The sequence below is a fragment of the Crocodylus siamensis genome, chromosome 12 (assembly GCF_052110815.1).
Source record: "Crocodylus siamensis isolate JL-2025a chromosome 12, ASM5211081v1, whole genome shotgun sequence".
In the NCBI taxonomy this organism is placed as follows: Eukaryota; Metazoa; Chordata; order Crocodylia; family Crocodylidae; genus Crocodylus; species Crocodylus siamensis.
In genome coordinates, this window is record NC_143406.1 from 36,777,396 (window position 1) to 36,793,840 (window position 16,445).

The following is a 16,445-nucleotide window of genomic DNA, read 5'->3' on the forward strand; positions in this document are numbered from 1 at the left end:
TGGTGCCCCTCACTTGCCACCAAAGCCATCCCAACCCTGTTAGTGTCCCTCATTGCCCCCACAACAGCCCTCCACTCTACTCATGCCTCTTGCCCCCACCCACAGCCCCTGCCCCCCAGCCCTGCTGGAGGGTGTCCCTAGCTGCCAGGACTGTGGGTCCAGGGACCCAAGTCTGCAGCTCCCTGCCCCCAACATCAGGCAGCTGCAGCAGAAGCAGCATGGACCTGGTTCCCCCACTGCTCTGCCTGCTCAGGTGGGAGTGGGGTTGTCTCCTGGCTCCCCGCAGCCCTGTCATTGTCCCCAGCCATGACCTGCAACCCCTCAGCCCTGCCAGAGGGCCCCCCCCAGCTCCCTGCAAGCCCCACTTACCTCAGGCTCCAGAAGTGAAGAGTGAAGCTGAGCTGAGTGGGGCTGTGGCTGACTGAGAGCCTCAGGCCCCACTGTTACCCTCCCCTTTCCCCTCCCGGCAGGGCTGGGGGTTCCTTGCCCTGTTTGCAAACAGCTCATGCAGGCTGGAGCTCAACCATCCTGCAGAACTGTTTGCAAAAGCAGGGAATCCATGGTTTGTTTGCTAAAAGGAGAAATCCACGTTTTCTCTGATAAAAAGGGGAAATCCATGGTTTTCTCTGTTTTTTCCATGGGAGATGGAAAACCAGGATCCCTGCAGATGACATGCAGCTTTTGCCACTTCTTTTTAGATGGGGCAATTCTTAAACAGAAAGGACACATACCTGGCTTGGGCAGGAACAGGTATAAAGTAGACAATGGCACGGCTGTAGAACATTGCAAGAAATGTATTTTCATGCAGCTCTTGCAAAAGTCGGTCACCAGTAGCTAAAAGAAGTCACTGCTACAATAGTGAACTTGTTCCTTTCTTAGCTTTACAGAAGGAAAAATCACTTGACAGCCACCAGCTTACAGCAGCAGCCCTGGGATTCCCCACCAGAGGTGGTGATCTGGTATAATGCGGGAGGACTGCTCCAAATCTTGAGGTGCATTACTTATGTTGAGATGCTGAGGGCGCCTTGGTGCCTGCTGGGCCCCCAAGGACTTGCCAGTGAAGAGGATGGCAAGTCCCTCCACCCAGCTCTGGGTATGTACTGTACATGAACACAACTCTGGTGGGGAAAGGGGGATAGGAAAAAAAGGGGGTAGAAAATATAAGCTTAAGCTAAAGGTGAGACTGAATTATGTGGATATTAGAGAGTCCGTGCCTTGAGGAAACTTGACTTCAGTGGAATGACAAGAATTGAATCGCCCTCTTTGTGAGGTATTAAGTAAATGTAGTTTTTAGTCAAGCCAGGCTTTGCTAAAAAAAGCAGGCTGTAAGTGGTTCATCCATTGCTTTTGGGTTGTTTTTCTTTTCCTAGCTCCTTTGCTACACACACTTTGTCAGCTCCTGTTTTCTGAGTCCCTGCTCAATAGCAGTTTTCAAAGCAGTGCTCAGGCAATCGTCCTGTAAGCAGTGAGCCAGTGTGACATTGCTTAGAAGCACATCCACAATTTATCTCTTTTGCAACAGTGCCCTTAGGAAAATTCAATTGCATTGTGAGTGCAACATTACAGTAGTGCTGGAGCAGAGGTCACAGACCCGTCAGTGAAGGGTAGCTCCGTAGTGTCACAAATTGTCACAGTCATGTCACATATCCTCTTCAGCCTACCCTAGGTAAGGAGAATTTTCCCAACCCCTCATCCTCTTTTTTCTTCTTGGAAGACAAGTAGTATTTTGCTCTTACTGCACAAGGAGGAAGAAAAACTTTCCAACAATGTCTCACTAATAGCATTTCTTGCTGTACTATGGCTCCCACAGAACCCGTTTCACTTAATATAGTGATCATGTGGATTTCCTGCCTGCGGGGACTTGTGTTTGCTCCAGTTCTGTTTAAATAAGCACTTTATTAAGAGATCAGTACCAGCCACATGAAAATTACTGTGATTATGACATCCCCAGTATTCATCATTCTTAGTGTGTGTTACAGAAGCACTGGGAGGCCCTAGCCAAACTGAAGACCCCATAATGTGAGCTTTTGTCCAAACCCAGCTTTCCTGAGTCCCAGTCCAATATATTAACCATGGGACTTCCTTTCCTTGGGGAAATATTCTGCGACTAACTTTGCAACTTATTTGCAGACTGATCACAAGGCTCCGATTTCACCTCTTGGATGCTCAGATCTCACAGTGAATGAATGTGCAAGAAAGAGACAGGTAGGAAGACAATGCAATGCTGGGAACTGTGTGCTAACCTGGAATTGCCTCAGCAAATACAGCAGAGCAACGCTGCACAGTCAGTGACCCACAACTGCACAGTTATAAAAATTCCTGCAGTCTAATTGGTGGGAGGGGGTGATTTGCATAATAATTGCACTCATGTCTCAGTCACCCTACAGAATGGAGATCCTTGTACTATGATTGGCTGAAAGGGCAGGGATTTGCATAACAACTGCAAGGTTATTTTTTAATAACTGTAGAACATGCTTGTCTCGTTTATTCCTTGAGGTGAGACAAGCCGAGGCTAGGACCACCGCATTTCAACACCACCCCACTTGCTTCTATTAGGAGACTCTGCTTTCTGAGGAGGAAGCGAGAGAAGGAAAGATTATTCAAATCTGGGGGGTGGGGAGGAAGGAGTGGGGGTGCAGGGATGAGAGAAGGACAGGATTGTGTAATGGGAGAGCACATTTCAGCTTCGGGTGAGTTTATCTTGTCAAAAAATGTGCTTTTGTTCTGGTTACTTCAGCTAAGACAGGGTGAAGCCCTGAGGGAGACCTGAGGTTGAACCTGAGCTTCTACCATCTTCCTGCTAGTTCAAGTTAAGTCAGCCAACTTTGGTTAGAAAAGACCTTTCTGTAGTGCAGACATACCCAGAGTGCTAATAACTTGAGGGCATGCCTTGCTCATTTCATAATAATAGCATCCTGGGCTGCTGTTCACCCCAGCCATCCCCTTCTGAGTTTTCTTGATACCTTGAAATTACACAATCCTGTCCTTCTCTCATCCCTGTCACTGTCTCATAAAGAGGGAACATCCTCTAGTTATCAATCATTTCAACCCTAAACATCAATAAACAAAAGGAACAGATTTACAACATAGCCAGTGAACTATTCATTCGTTTTCTCAGTGTATTTATTTACTACTCACCAGAAAAGCAGAAATACATCCCATTATGCTGCAGAGAACCACAGGCAGATGAAGATAGGATGCAGTTGCTACCCTTCAATTAATATACAGTCAAATTTAGACAGGTAAGATACATGAACTCTAAATCAGAAATGTCTGTAGCACTGGGCATATGTCATTAATATTCCTCGGAGTGAGACATTTTGAAATCTTTATTTCAAAGAAGGTATCTGAGTGATACCTTCAGTCGGTCTAAGTCTGTGTAATTCCACTTCAGGGAGGGATACCTTTTTGGCATTATCTGAAGATGTAACCCAGATATCTCAAAAAATGGCCAAATTCTAAAGTCTTTAATTAGTTCATGTTCAGTTGTTATTTTTTCTTTTCCATATGTATGTCACATGTGCTCTCCCTTCAAATTAAATATGCAGTGGAGCTCAGTGACACTTGTAGAGCATCTCTGAAAATGGAAAGGGTCTTTTTATTGCCCAGTTAAAGTGAGAAAGTTTCTCAGATACAGAGTGAAGCCTGCATATGGGGCAGTGATACGGATACATTATAGAGTGGACAATGCCACGTTTGCCTACAGTGGGGCTCTTACACATCCCCCTGAAGCCTGCACTGTTGGCTGCTGCTGGAGACAGGGTACTAGGTTAGAAGGATCCACTGTGGCAAGTCCTGCACTGGGGGAACCTCAAACAAGAGGCAGGCATTTTATTAGGTGCTACACAGGTGTTTCTAACTACACGAGGTGGACTATTTCTTAGCTTTTGCCACCATTTCTAGCAAAATTTTGCAGGAAAGATGATCCCATGTGCATACTGCTAGTCAGAGGGAGAGCTTTGTGTAGATCATTCTCATTTCAGGAGGTGAGAGGGTTTGGCTTTGGGAAAAGCTGAGTGCTGAGAGGATGGCTTGGCCCAGAGAGCTCACCAGATTCCCACATTCATCAGGAAAACTGGAATTAAATGCAGTGCACAGTAATAAAGGCAATATAGGAAAATGTCAGTACTGTGAATCATGGGGAGCAAATGTTCCCCTTTATCCTACACTTCAAGGACCTGCAAGGCCCCTTATGCAGCAGAACTGCCACTGTTCCCCGGTCTGAAGGGGAGCACAGGCTACACAGAAGCTGCCACAGGGACTCTGCACCAACTCCAGTCTTCCCTACAGTAAAAGGAATGGGTTTCTGCCTTTAACTCTGTAACCCTTCCCAAGGCAACAGAACCCACTGCAGCCTGACTGCATATCGATGCTCCAGGCTGCAGCAAGCATTTGCCTCATTGACTCCATGCAGGGCCTGTTTACTCACACTTTTGGTAAGAAGTAAGAAGTGCAGAATTTCTCCTTCTGCTGTCCTTTGAAATGTTCCCATGGGATCTCTACAGCCATTCCCTTCTTTTGCTAATACACTGAGAGAGGTCACAAGTGACTCATAGGGTGCGTCTACATGAGATGCCTCACTGTGCATTAGACTAATCTAATGCACAGTAAAGCATCACTGTCTACATGTATGCACAGCACAGTATATTAGTCGAATGCTCCTGTTGTTAAATACAGGTACCAGAAAAAAGGTGCATTAACTGATGCGCTGTACAACACATGTAGACACTGACCGGGAGTGAATCGCTCATGGTCAGTGTAGGCAACAGGGGACTACAGGGAGCGGGGAGAGCTGTTCTGGCTCAGTGGGACCTTTCTGCCAGCCACACAGAGATTGGGACAGGTCCCGGTCTCCAAGGGGCAGGGAGGCAACTGCCCAGACAGCTTCCCCCCGTTCCCTACTGGGGCCAGCCCAATCTCCCCCTCCTTCCCTCCCTCCCCCCGGCTGAAACAGAGCCATCCACGGAGCCAGGACAGCTCCCCCCTACCTTCTAGAGCTGGGGGCTAAGCCGCCATGCCCCCTGCCAGCCCTGGGCAGGCACCTGGGGGGACTTGGAGTTCCCCCTGGCTGCTGCAGGGGGTCAGAGTAGGGCAGGAACAGCCCTGGACTGGGGTGCTCCTATCAGGCTCAATTTACTCCTGCTGGGGGCACACATAGATGTGCACCAGGGACCGCTTTAATGAGCAGAAAATTCAGTTGCATTAATTGCACATGTAGATGCACCCATAGAAGCCTAACCTTGAGTTTAGCTTCATCTCGAAGGGGAACTGATTTCCAGCTATTTCTTTGTTTCTTTTCTTAGAGATGCTCACTCCATACACAAAGTGCGCTAGTGCTCTGGGATCTAAACTGCTGTTGTTAATGCAGCTCAAAACATCTTGGCCCTTCTTGATCAAAGTACATCAACATTTGTAACACCACTGCCAGATAGTTTGGGGAACCAGACCCATATGCATAATTTACTCTGCTCCTCATTGGCATTTTGATGAACAACATTGCCCCCTGGCGTAAACTGCCCATAAGTCGGAAAGCAAAATGGTCAGTGCATTCATCCAACTGCCTATTTTGGGATCACTGGGAACAAATCACTCTCTGCTCATGAACAGCCTCAGGTGCTTTCTGTTGGCTACAATGACATCTACTGGTCACAGAGCAGCTAACCACGTCCTTGAGAAACAAGTCCACAAGACTGCCATGAAGCATCCAGCTTTGCTTTTAAAAATAACAAAATCCTCATCTTTGAGCTTTAGCTGACTGCTCTAAGTCAATGGAAGATCAAGATCCAGAAGGGCTCCTCCCTTATAAACAAGCACACTAGTGCCATTGCTTTAAAGCCAAGGAAATCAAGATCTCTTCAGCTGTTGTTATTTTAGAGATTTCAAGTGAAGTCCTGGTCCCATTCAAGGCAAGGATTTTGCCATTGACTTCAACAGAAGGAAGATGTCATCCTTGATTTTAAAGTAAGCCTATGTTTCAAGCCATAACAGAATAACCAAATGCTGCATGCTAGGGGGAATTTCAGTGCATCAAAACAGACACATGATTGACTTGGGCAGCATGTATCAGCACAGCTCCACAGCAGTCAATGGGACTATGCTGATTTGCCCCAGCTGAAGCTGTAGTCTACTATTCTGGCATTTTCTATGTCAAGAGAGTTGCTGCTCTCAAACACTCTTCCAGTCCTGTTTTTCTTTAACCTTCTCTTATTATTCGCACTGGCAGATCATTTTCCAACAGTTCCTAGGCCAGACCCTTCACCTGGAAGATGCATGAGATGATTTAGTTTAAGGGATTACTGTAAGGGACTAGGCAAAGGGCATTCAGTCTGAGTTTTCTCAACTTACACTGGGGGTAAAAATATCTATCAACCTGCCAGGGGTCCTTTGAAACATAACTGGGCATAGGCACGCTGTTGTTGCTGCAACAGGGATGCTGGTAGTAATGCAAGCTTGCTAGCCTGGGTACCAGGAGTGGTCCTGCTGGAACAGCATGGAGCTCAGCCTGGGCTAATATACCCTGCTCACTTCAATAGGACTATTGCAGTCTCTGCCAGCGGAGGACTGGGCTGTTCCTCCTGAAGAAACTGAGGAAGGAAATGTGTTTCCATCTGTAACGTCAGCTGCTATTTTTCTGTTTCGCTAACAGAGAAATTATTTTACTAAACTACTAGTCCTGAACTGGAAACGTTCGCTCTTACCTAGCAGTAAATGACATTCCTTCTGTATATTCCTCTTTTGAACGTTCATGTTTCTCAGCTGTAACTGAGATCTTCCTTGCACACTTTCTGTTGCAACAATTTCAGATGGGAAGGAGAAGCCAGTGGCACAGAAGGCTATTTTCATGACAACTGTCCTCAGTTCACTCAGTGTTACACAAGGGCATTTGCTGCCTGAAAGCACATCTAAAATACCCTTCAAGCTTATTGCTGCATGTTGTGCTGAAACCTTTGGCAAAAAAATTCTTTTATTTTCCTGGAGATCTTTCATGTGCATTCTACTTCACATCTTTTAAAAATATATTTCTCTTACTTTAGAAATATTTTAGGACCAAATTCTGACATGAGAATAGCACAAGGCTGGCTACTTTTTCCAGTTTGTGTCAACATTCGGGTATCATTTCCTCTCATTTCATTTAGTGTGATTTCATACCTCTAAACTCTGAATTTCGCAGGCAATGTTGGGAGATTGGCTTTTTTTTCTCATGGAAGCATGCGATCATTGAAGACAGATACCTGGGCTGTGTCCAGACGAGCATGGATGTTTGTTTCTCCCAGGACAAGTAGCAGTGGCACACCTTGTGCCTCTGCTACTTGTCCCCAGGGAATGCCTGTGCCATGCACACTGTGACACACAGCAGGTTGCCCGGGTAGGGTAGGGGAGGCTGGGGCCAGCAACTGTACTGGGTCCTGGGGGCCTCGCAAGCTGAACCTGCAGCACTTCTGCAGCTGGGAGCCTAGCTGGCAGCCAGAGCCTGTCCCCAGCCAGCCAGGCTCTGTGTTTGGGCATTGTGCACGCCACCTTTGCCAAAAAAAGCAGGGTTTTTTGACCCCAGGATCTCCTGGGATCAACCCCCCCCCCAGCTGAAAGGTAGCAGCACAGGGAATGCCTGGATGTCCAGTGCTACAGACGGGTCCACAGCCCCACATACCGCACATTTGCACTTATCTGGATGCGGCCCTAAAGTATATGTCTTTCAGAAATGATAAGACCTAAATCAAAAACCGATGGAAAGGCTGACTTCACTAAGCTTTGGATCAGAGCCCAAATAAAGCCTGTGAGATGCTTTAGGTTAATAGATTTAGCCTGGGGTGCTCAACCTCAATGTCCCCAGCTGTTCAGTGGAGATAATGATATTTACCTACCACATAGGATCATTGTGAATAGTTTTTTAGGCCACTCAGTGGGGGCAAACTCAGGAGCTCTAGGCTTTCAGGCTTGTGCTCGTTCAAATGAACTCCATTGCCTGTAACATTGCAGCCCCTGTATTTTGACAAACATCCAAACAATGGAAAAATGTGGCATGCCTATCTTCACCAAGGAGAGGTTGTATAAAATACTGTATTTTCAGAGATGATTTGTGGATTCAAGACCGGAACAATGCCATCAGCTCCTCAATGAATAATTTGCTCAGCTCAGTATGTTAGATTAAAGTCTTAGTAGTTCCTAGGCAGGTAAGCATGGCTTTATCCCTAAGGTTTTGTATGTCTTTGAATGCACAGTATTTATTTCCACCCTATCACTTAACTTAACTGGTTTTTCTTATCACAGGAAAAAGGTTTGCTTTAAAAATTGCATTTACTGATATTAATGCAAAGTAAATATATTTGTGAGATAGGTTAATGTTGTATTTCCTAAGATAAATAAAAGACTACAAAGACTCATGTCCAAAAAATGTATCCTATGAACTGTATCCCTATAATACATGTTCTACTTAATGGTTTTCACTATATTTTATTGCAGGCTGACTCATAAGCACTTCTTACTGCTTTAGGAGGAAGGAAATGGAGAGTGGACAAAAATGTAGGCATCTCAAATGAAACCAGCAAACAATGACTTTGCTCAGGCTGTGAAAATGCTCTAATGTGTCACAGTGGAAAGGGAGAACTGAAGGTCAAAGTAAAATGTCTCTGGCTATGTTATGAGTTGGTCACTTGAACGTTTCCTTTGGAATCAGTGGTGCTCCTGCTGACACGGCGCTGCAGATGAGAGGATCTGAGGACTGCAGATCAGCCATGGGGAAAGCAGAGACCCTGAGCCTGTCAGCTGACCCCCTTGCCTGTACAGCATGGCACTGAAGTGAGTGGGGCCCCAGCCAGGTGCTTCATATTGCAACTTTAAGGCTTTACTTGAACATTTGCCGGAGTAGCACAACTGGTCTCTGCTGGTACAGTTCTTGCACATGGTGGTTTCTTGTTTGAAGCAAGCAGTTTTTGAATGCAGTAGGTAGAGGGAGCGGCTGATGTTGAGTAATGGGCCAATGCCTACACTACTTCAGGGATGGTGACACCTCTGTGGGTGTCCTTATCCATGTTGAATTGGGAAGGTGAAGGAGTGAGGTCAGCCAGGCTATAGACCTAGTTACAGTGAGATAGATAATCTTCCCAACAACCAAAGCTTACTTTGATCCTGTAGCCTGAATGGGACTGGACTGCACTTTAACTACCCTAAACTGACTGAAGCCTGGAAGACAAGCCTCAGCTGGTGTCAGTCAGCATAGCTCAGTTGAAATCCATGGAGCCCTAACAATATGCTGTCAGGGTTTTGCATCTTTGGCTTTTAAAACCTGTGGGGACTCAATTGAAAAAAAGAGTTTGCCCCTGTCTATAGGACAAGGTGGATCTATGTTTTAACTCTGATTTACCTCACCATTGTAACTGGTGGTAGGTGGAAGGCATGCTCTGGGGCACCTCTCCCCTGGCCCAGTGAGGGCTCCCAGCTGTGGGCAGTGCAGAAGCTCTGTGACTCCTTCACACTGTGTGCTGGGCCCTTGCCGCCTCAGCTTCTGGAGCGCCTGGACACGAGTATACACTGTCTCCACTTTGACTAGGGATAGAAGTTATGCATAAACTGGTTTAAGTGATCAGAAACTGGTTTAAACCTGTAACAGAACCAGTGTACATAAACCAGTTTCAAAATGGCTGAAACTGGTTTAAGATAAACCTGGTTGAATGTAGTATCAGACTTAACTGATTTGGGTCAAACCAGTTTATGAAACTTCCATCCCAGGCCCCTTCCTGATTCAAGTTAAATTACAGTCCCCCAGCATCCCAGCATGCTTTCCAGCCTTGAGCCGGGCTGTACTGTCTGCTCCAGAGAACAGGGCTAGCCTTGACCCTCTGCTGCCTAGCTGGACCAGTGAGAGCTGGCTGACAAGGGGGTGGAGGGGCAAGCCTGGCTGGGGATCCCACCTAGTCTACAGGGGGACTTTTCCCTTGGCAAACCCCAGCTGGGGTCTGGGGCATTAAACTTACTGCTGGTGGCAACTTTGGACTACAAATCCCAGAGGCACCTGGAAGCAGGAAGAAGAAGTGATTAGCACACTGCAGAGTGCTGCTGCTGTAAATCTGGACTGCAAATCCCAGAGACCTTAGGGGTAGAAGGAAGAGAAAGTGGACACACAGCCAGAGTCATGCTCTAGTGCCCCCACCTCCCCTGTATCTGGCCTGAGCCACTGCAGGCAGCTGCATTTCCTGAAACAAAAGTGAATGTCTCTTCACTTCTGTTTCAGTTTAATCTGCAAAGGCTGAATTGATTCAGTCTGAAGCTTTTTGACTGTCTGTACCTAGCCATTGTGGACTCCAGGCGGCTAGCTGAATGGAGGGAGGTTCCTAGTCCTGCAGCAGTTGTTTGTGGAGGCGCCAGGCACCAAGAAGGGCAAGTTTGTTTATTCACTGAAGAAATTATTGTAAATCAAACCTAGAAAAGTGGGTTTCTCATGTCCTGCATCCCACTCCTTCCTGACCAGCTGCTGTTATGTGTGGCCTACTGGGTGCTTGTAATTTTTCTTGAAGGATTTGGGGGAAAAAATGGTTTTTCTGGTTAACTTTAAAGCCAAAAGGTGACTCCGAGGCCACCTGACATTAATAAGAGTGAAGGATCCTCCGTGTTTTCTGTCTCCCTGCTCTAAGCCTTGTGTCAAAATTTACAGGAGAGAAACCTTTGTTCTTCTCAGCTGCTTGCAGCGAGGCCTTTCTGCATCTTGTTTTCCTGTCCAGTCTAATGTTTAAAAGGAAGGAATTAAAAACCTTTTCACCCCACAGCAGTTAACTTCAGAAATATTAATAAAACTCTACAGAATCATAATAGCTGCTCTGCACACCCAAACCAGAAGTTCTCTTACTAATACATTGATAATGTGTGCCTGCCTTTCACAAATCCCTTTGGATGCATTGTGGACCTGCTCATGCCCTCTCTTCATACCCCAAATGCCTATTCATTTTAGCTGGAATACAGGATTATATCCTGTATACCTTGCAAGCGTAGGGCGTTGTGTCTGCCTTACTTTCCTTGGGGCATAAACAAGTTGACAGTAACCTGTAAACTGCCATCTAAATGTCTGATTCTGCAAATGTTTATGCATTTTGTTAACTGAGTGGCACTGGCTATCACCTTTCCAGAACCTGGCTTTACTTCATAAAAGTATTGAAGATTAACATTTTCACCATGTAGAGGCATCCAGATAGATCTTTTTACTGCAAATACTGACACAGATGCTGCAAACTCTTATAAATGTGCCTGATTTCATGCACCTGCTCAAACTGACCGATTTCAGTGGGAACGCATGTAAAGTGACACGTATGCAAAACTGTGCGCATGTCCCGAGCCTGCACTTGTACCCATGTGAAACCTTTTGGGGGTGACCTAGGCTTAAACTTTCTTTTGTTGTGGTGTCTTGCAGTCTTTCTAAAGTACTTTTTCTTTTCCTTGTGTAGCACCAAAAGGGATGCGCTCTCCAGGTAAAACAAAGAGACTGTTTTGTTGCACTACTTACATTTTTCCCACACTGGTGAAAAGGAGTCAAGGGTTATTGTATCAACTGTAAATATTTCTGTGGTGAGAAATCAGCACTGTCCTGTTACAGCCTGTTCTGGTGACCCGCCATCATTTTGCTTTACCAGAATTGTGGATCGTGACAAACAACGCTGAGAAAAAGTTTAAAAATAGCCCGCTTCTGGTTTTACAGAGTGAACCCACGGAAGGCAATCGAATGGCTTCATCTAATGGTATTGATCAGAGAAAAAATCAAGGAAGAAGGCAAGGGAAACAATTAAAGATATTGAAATATAACCACAAAGTAGCAGACAAAACAAACTGCAATAGAACTTAAGAGAAGAGGTGACCAAATAATGTATTATTAGGTTGGTAGCCATACTGGGGAAAGTTTGTTTTGGATAGGGCCCAAACGGAAATAAATTTCTAAAACCAAAAAAACATTTTTTTTTGAGCTATATAAAATCCTTTAACCTAAAGCAAACTGTTTTGTTTCATTCTCACATGTTTTCAGTGCTCCTCATACAATGAAATGCAGATCTGTTTCAATTGTTTTGGAAATGGGAGCATCAAAGCAAAAGGCTTCTTTCTATCTCTTCCAGAAGCATATTCTTTTTTTGTGTTGTTGTTGGATACTACCAACACTGTTTACCAAATTCAGCCCAAATTTACAAATATTTTTGGTCAGCTCAATGCTGCACTGCATTAATCTTTTAATTTTTTTTTTTGCTACCCCTATTTAGGATGTACTAGGGGTGAAGAGGCGCTGGGGGCTCCAAAACATGAAAAGGTGTTGGAGGCTAAATGCAGTACAGCCTTATTATAAAGAACCCTGTTTATAGCAATCCCTCCTTTTTTAACCACCCCAACAGCAAGAACCAAGTGTTTTCATGATTATGATACAGCAAAATGATTAATCCATTTTATAGGAAACACTCTCTTTTAATTTAACTTTTCTCCCTGTCCTAAGGGTGTGTGGGGGTAGGGGGGTTGTTAAAATGAGGTTGCACCAAATATTAATGCAATATATTAATATCAGATGGTAACTGTTTAGTTCTTCACTTCTCCATAAACTTCCCTGGCCAAGTCACTTTGCTTTATTTCTCCTAAGTAAACCTCTCTGCTTCATATGGGTGTCCTGAGGGTAGATATACTGAGACTGAGGCCCTGAGATGCTGTGACAACAGGACCACACAAATACCATGGATGGGTCAGTATGCACTTTTTAAACTGACCTTTGCTTACCGTCTGTCCAAGGGAAAGCCTGCTGAGGGGCTTGTATGGTGCTGAGCTAGGCTACTGGCCCAGTTCTGTGACTAGGAGCCCCTGGTAAGGATAAGCAATGCTTTTTGGCTGTCGAAATTCCCTTTAATAATTATAACTGGCTATAAAGGGCCAGATCCTCTTCTCCTTCATGTTGGAGAAAACCCAGAGTTACTCTATTAACTGCCCTAAAGTATTTCAGATTGACATGGCAGTGTCCAATCTGGCAGGGCCCAGAAGTTACTTCAGTGTACTTTACTGCTTCCTGCCCTAAGCTATTATAGCTATGCGCTGCTGAACAGCTGTTACGCTCTACTCCAGGGGTGATTCATGAGTAAAGTGATGCATGACTCTCTTGCGTCCCTCACAATCAGCAGTTCAGGGTTTGAGGCTTACTTAGCTAAGGCTCATAAGGGGAAGTAAGATCTTTTGGATAAAGATCAGTTATATGTTTAAAAAAAGTCAATTATGTTCAGAACAGCAGTTGTCAAATGTGAACTAGAAACTTCCAGGAAATATGCACTTTCTGTCAAAACCTGCACGCGTGGCAGAAACATTTCAACCTTTGCTAAAGTACCTTGACTAGGTTGTGGACAATCTAAATGGATAAATCTGATCCCCAGTCTTTTCAAGTGAACCATGCTGTTTGAACAGAGGCAAAACATCCAGCTTTGGAGTGGTTAACTGGTGGCACGCCTGCTAGGCCCTGCAGCCTGAGTGCCCCGAGCTCCCGTTCTTCTGTAGGGGTTAGCTCCAAAGCCCGTCTGGAATACACTGTTCCACCTAACAGTGATCTGGTGCAGAAGGGGTCTGAAGTTGCCGTGACTGATACCCAGAGTTGGGCAGGCCCCTAACTGTGGTGAAATCATTAGCAGAAAGCAACTTTTGCCCCACTTTTCCCACCACACCAGTATTCGATGTGGCATGGAGCAGCAGAATCAGGCCATAGGAATGTACAGTACAAGCAGTAACTTTGAAATGGAAAAGTAATGTTCAGTGTAAATTGGGTGTTTGAGCCAGGAATGGTGTTAAATAATTGTTTTTTAATGGGTCCCTTTAGAGGGTTCCATGATCGCCGTGAATATACACAACCCAATCTGGGGTGGTAGAGGTAGCCTAAGAGAAAAGTAAGGAAATCTCCCTCATAAAAAGACCAATTTTTGGCTGGTTGACTACAAGCAGAGATTTGGAACTGTAACGTTCTGACATCATAAATTAGGAGGATTTTCATGCCAGGCAAACACTTAAGTTGTCACTATGGGCATTAAATAACACTTATACAATGTAAATGCTGATCATAAAATGGGGAAACATCTGGCTGGCATCAGCATTCCCTAACAGGGGAAGTAGGGTACCTGGATAGGTCTTTTTAGGAAAAATAAGCTAAACTAAAAACTGCTCAACCCCCCCTCATTCATCTTGGTTAAAAAAAAAAATTCCCATAAGGCTATAGCTACTAGCGCTGTCATCACTAGTAATGTAGCTGGGAGAAGACATGTGGCTAGGAAAGCACAAGCAGTAATGCAATTGGGAGAGATGGCCAAGTGAGAAGGTACGTCAGAGGTTACTTGGTGCTGTAGGAGCAGAGCTGTTGTTTGTGTCTAATCATTTTGTGAATTATGTTTCTGCTCTGCAAGCAAATCTTGGGTTTGTTTTGTTTTTTCCTCCTGTTTTGCTTCTGTTGACTTCTATGGTGCAAGATCCTGGGCAAAATTAACCCCCTTGTTGTTACAAATTACACTCTTAAAGCCATGTGCAGTTTGCTCTAGGCTGAGGCAATGATCACGCAGAGCAAGTATTCAAAGTCAGATACAGAATCTTTATTTGCTCAAGTGAGGTGCTCCGGAGAGGGACCCCGCCTACTATTTATAATACTTTTTTATACTTTCTAAGTGCATAAGCGTTAGTTCGTGATTAGCTCATGCTCGTAAAAATACCCAATCATCTATTAACTAAATCACTATTCTGTCCAATCAAGTGGCACTGTGGGTGTGAACACAGAAGTTTAACTCTCATGAATTACATGCTCCCCATATTTCGTCTCAAGATGTTTCTTTATCTAACAAAAACAAATCATGCCCGACTTTCAAGGTTCTCTTGTTGATGAGACTCCCTGGTTGACTGGATTCAGCTAGTTTCGTATCTTATCAGTAACCCTCACACAGTACCCCTTTTCCCTCCACGCTGTCTTGTAAGTGCTGTGTCCGCTTTTATGAAATGGAGGTGAAAGGACAAAGAAATGGCCTCACTTTTAGCATTACAAAGCCTTGCTTTAACTCTACAAGATTCATATACAACATTGTAGAGGTTACACTTTACAATGCAACAAGTGATGCACTTAATTGTGGGGCATAAGTGATAGATGGGTCATTTGCTGGCTCTGCACAGAGGCTCCTTTCACCCGTAGGAACATGTTCCACCAAATAGTTTATCCACAGAAAGTTTTGGGGGCCACTCTTGGAAATCTTTAGGTTTACTTAGGGGAGTAAGTAAACCTACTTACTTACTATGTGCCAACTTAAATTGGTGGAGCTTAATTACCTGAGTAAAATTACCCTCCTTTTGTTAAGTATTTTTAAAATCTCAGGCTGAATGCAATGAAAAATTAGTTTTGATCAGAGAGGTGACATGGGGTTAACTGCATGTTAATAGGTGGATATAACTATTAGAATTTGGTCTGTGCTATAAGTTCTGGGCATTAAAGCTGAAGCATTCTCTGATATTTATACCTTACAGAAATGGCTTGGAGCTGAAGTCTTGTTCAGCAGCCCCTTCCTGCTTGACATGGCACAAACACAGCATTGAAGGATGCTCCCTGCCTCAAAGAGCTTACACGCGAAATGTAAGAGAACAGACAACAGAGTACAGGAAACGTCGATACAAGACTGCTTAACATGAAGGAGGCTGGTTTCAGCATGCCAGTAGCCTATTGTTGCCAAAGCATCACAGCTCCAAGTTTTAAGGAACAGTTGAAAGGGAGCATGCCTATCCCAAGTAGGAGGGGCAGCCTGAGAAAGAATGAAGGTGACTTGTTTGACAATATAATGAGTGAACAAGGCAGGCTGGTGGGAGAGGAGGGACAATGTCTTGATAAATGAGAGATGCTCAATACAGTGGGCCTAGTTAAAATAAGTAGGGGTTGGGAGGTACTGTGGTGTGCCGTGTGGGGCCAGTGGTGCCCGGCACGTGCCTCCCACTCCCCCTGGGTAGAAAGCAAAGTATGGGAAGGCACCAGGAAGACACTGTCGCTGCGCCCTGGGGCATGCTCCATCCCTGCCTGCCTGCTTGCCTACATGTACCCCCTATGTCCTTACTAAGTACCCCTAGGGGTATGCGCACCCCTGGTTGACAATCCCTGGGTTAGAGGATAGGGGAAGGATTTTGCAGCAGGTGTGAACACAAGAGAATCTTACTTGTTATGGGCAGAGAGGAGGATTTTGCACCAGTTGCGACATCAGGTGGGAACCTGGATTGGAATTTTTAGCTGTGTGGAAAGCAGAAAAAGCTACACTCTAAAGGTGTTAGAGAGAATCAGTCAGTCTCACCTCCATCCTTGGCAAAGTGTTTGAAAAGATTATTAAGGCTCATATATGTGAGAGCCCAGCAGGAAAAATTATGCTGAGGGGAAACCAGCACGGGTTCGTGCCCAACTAATCTAGTCCCTTTTTATGACCAAGTTACAAAACACCTCG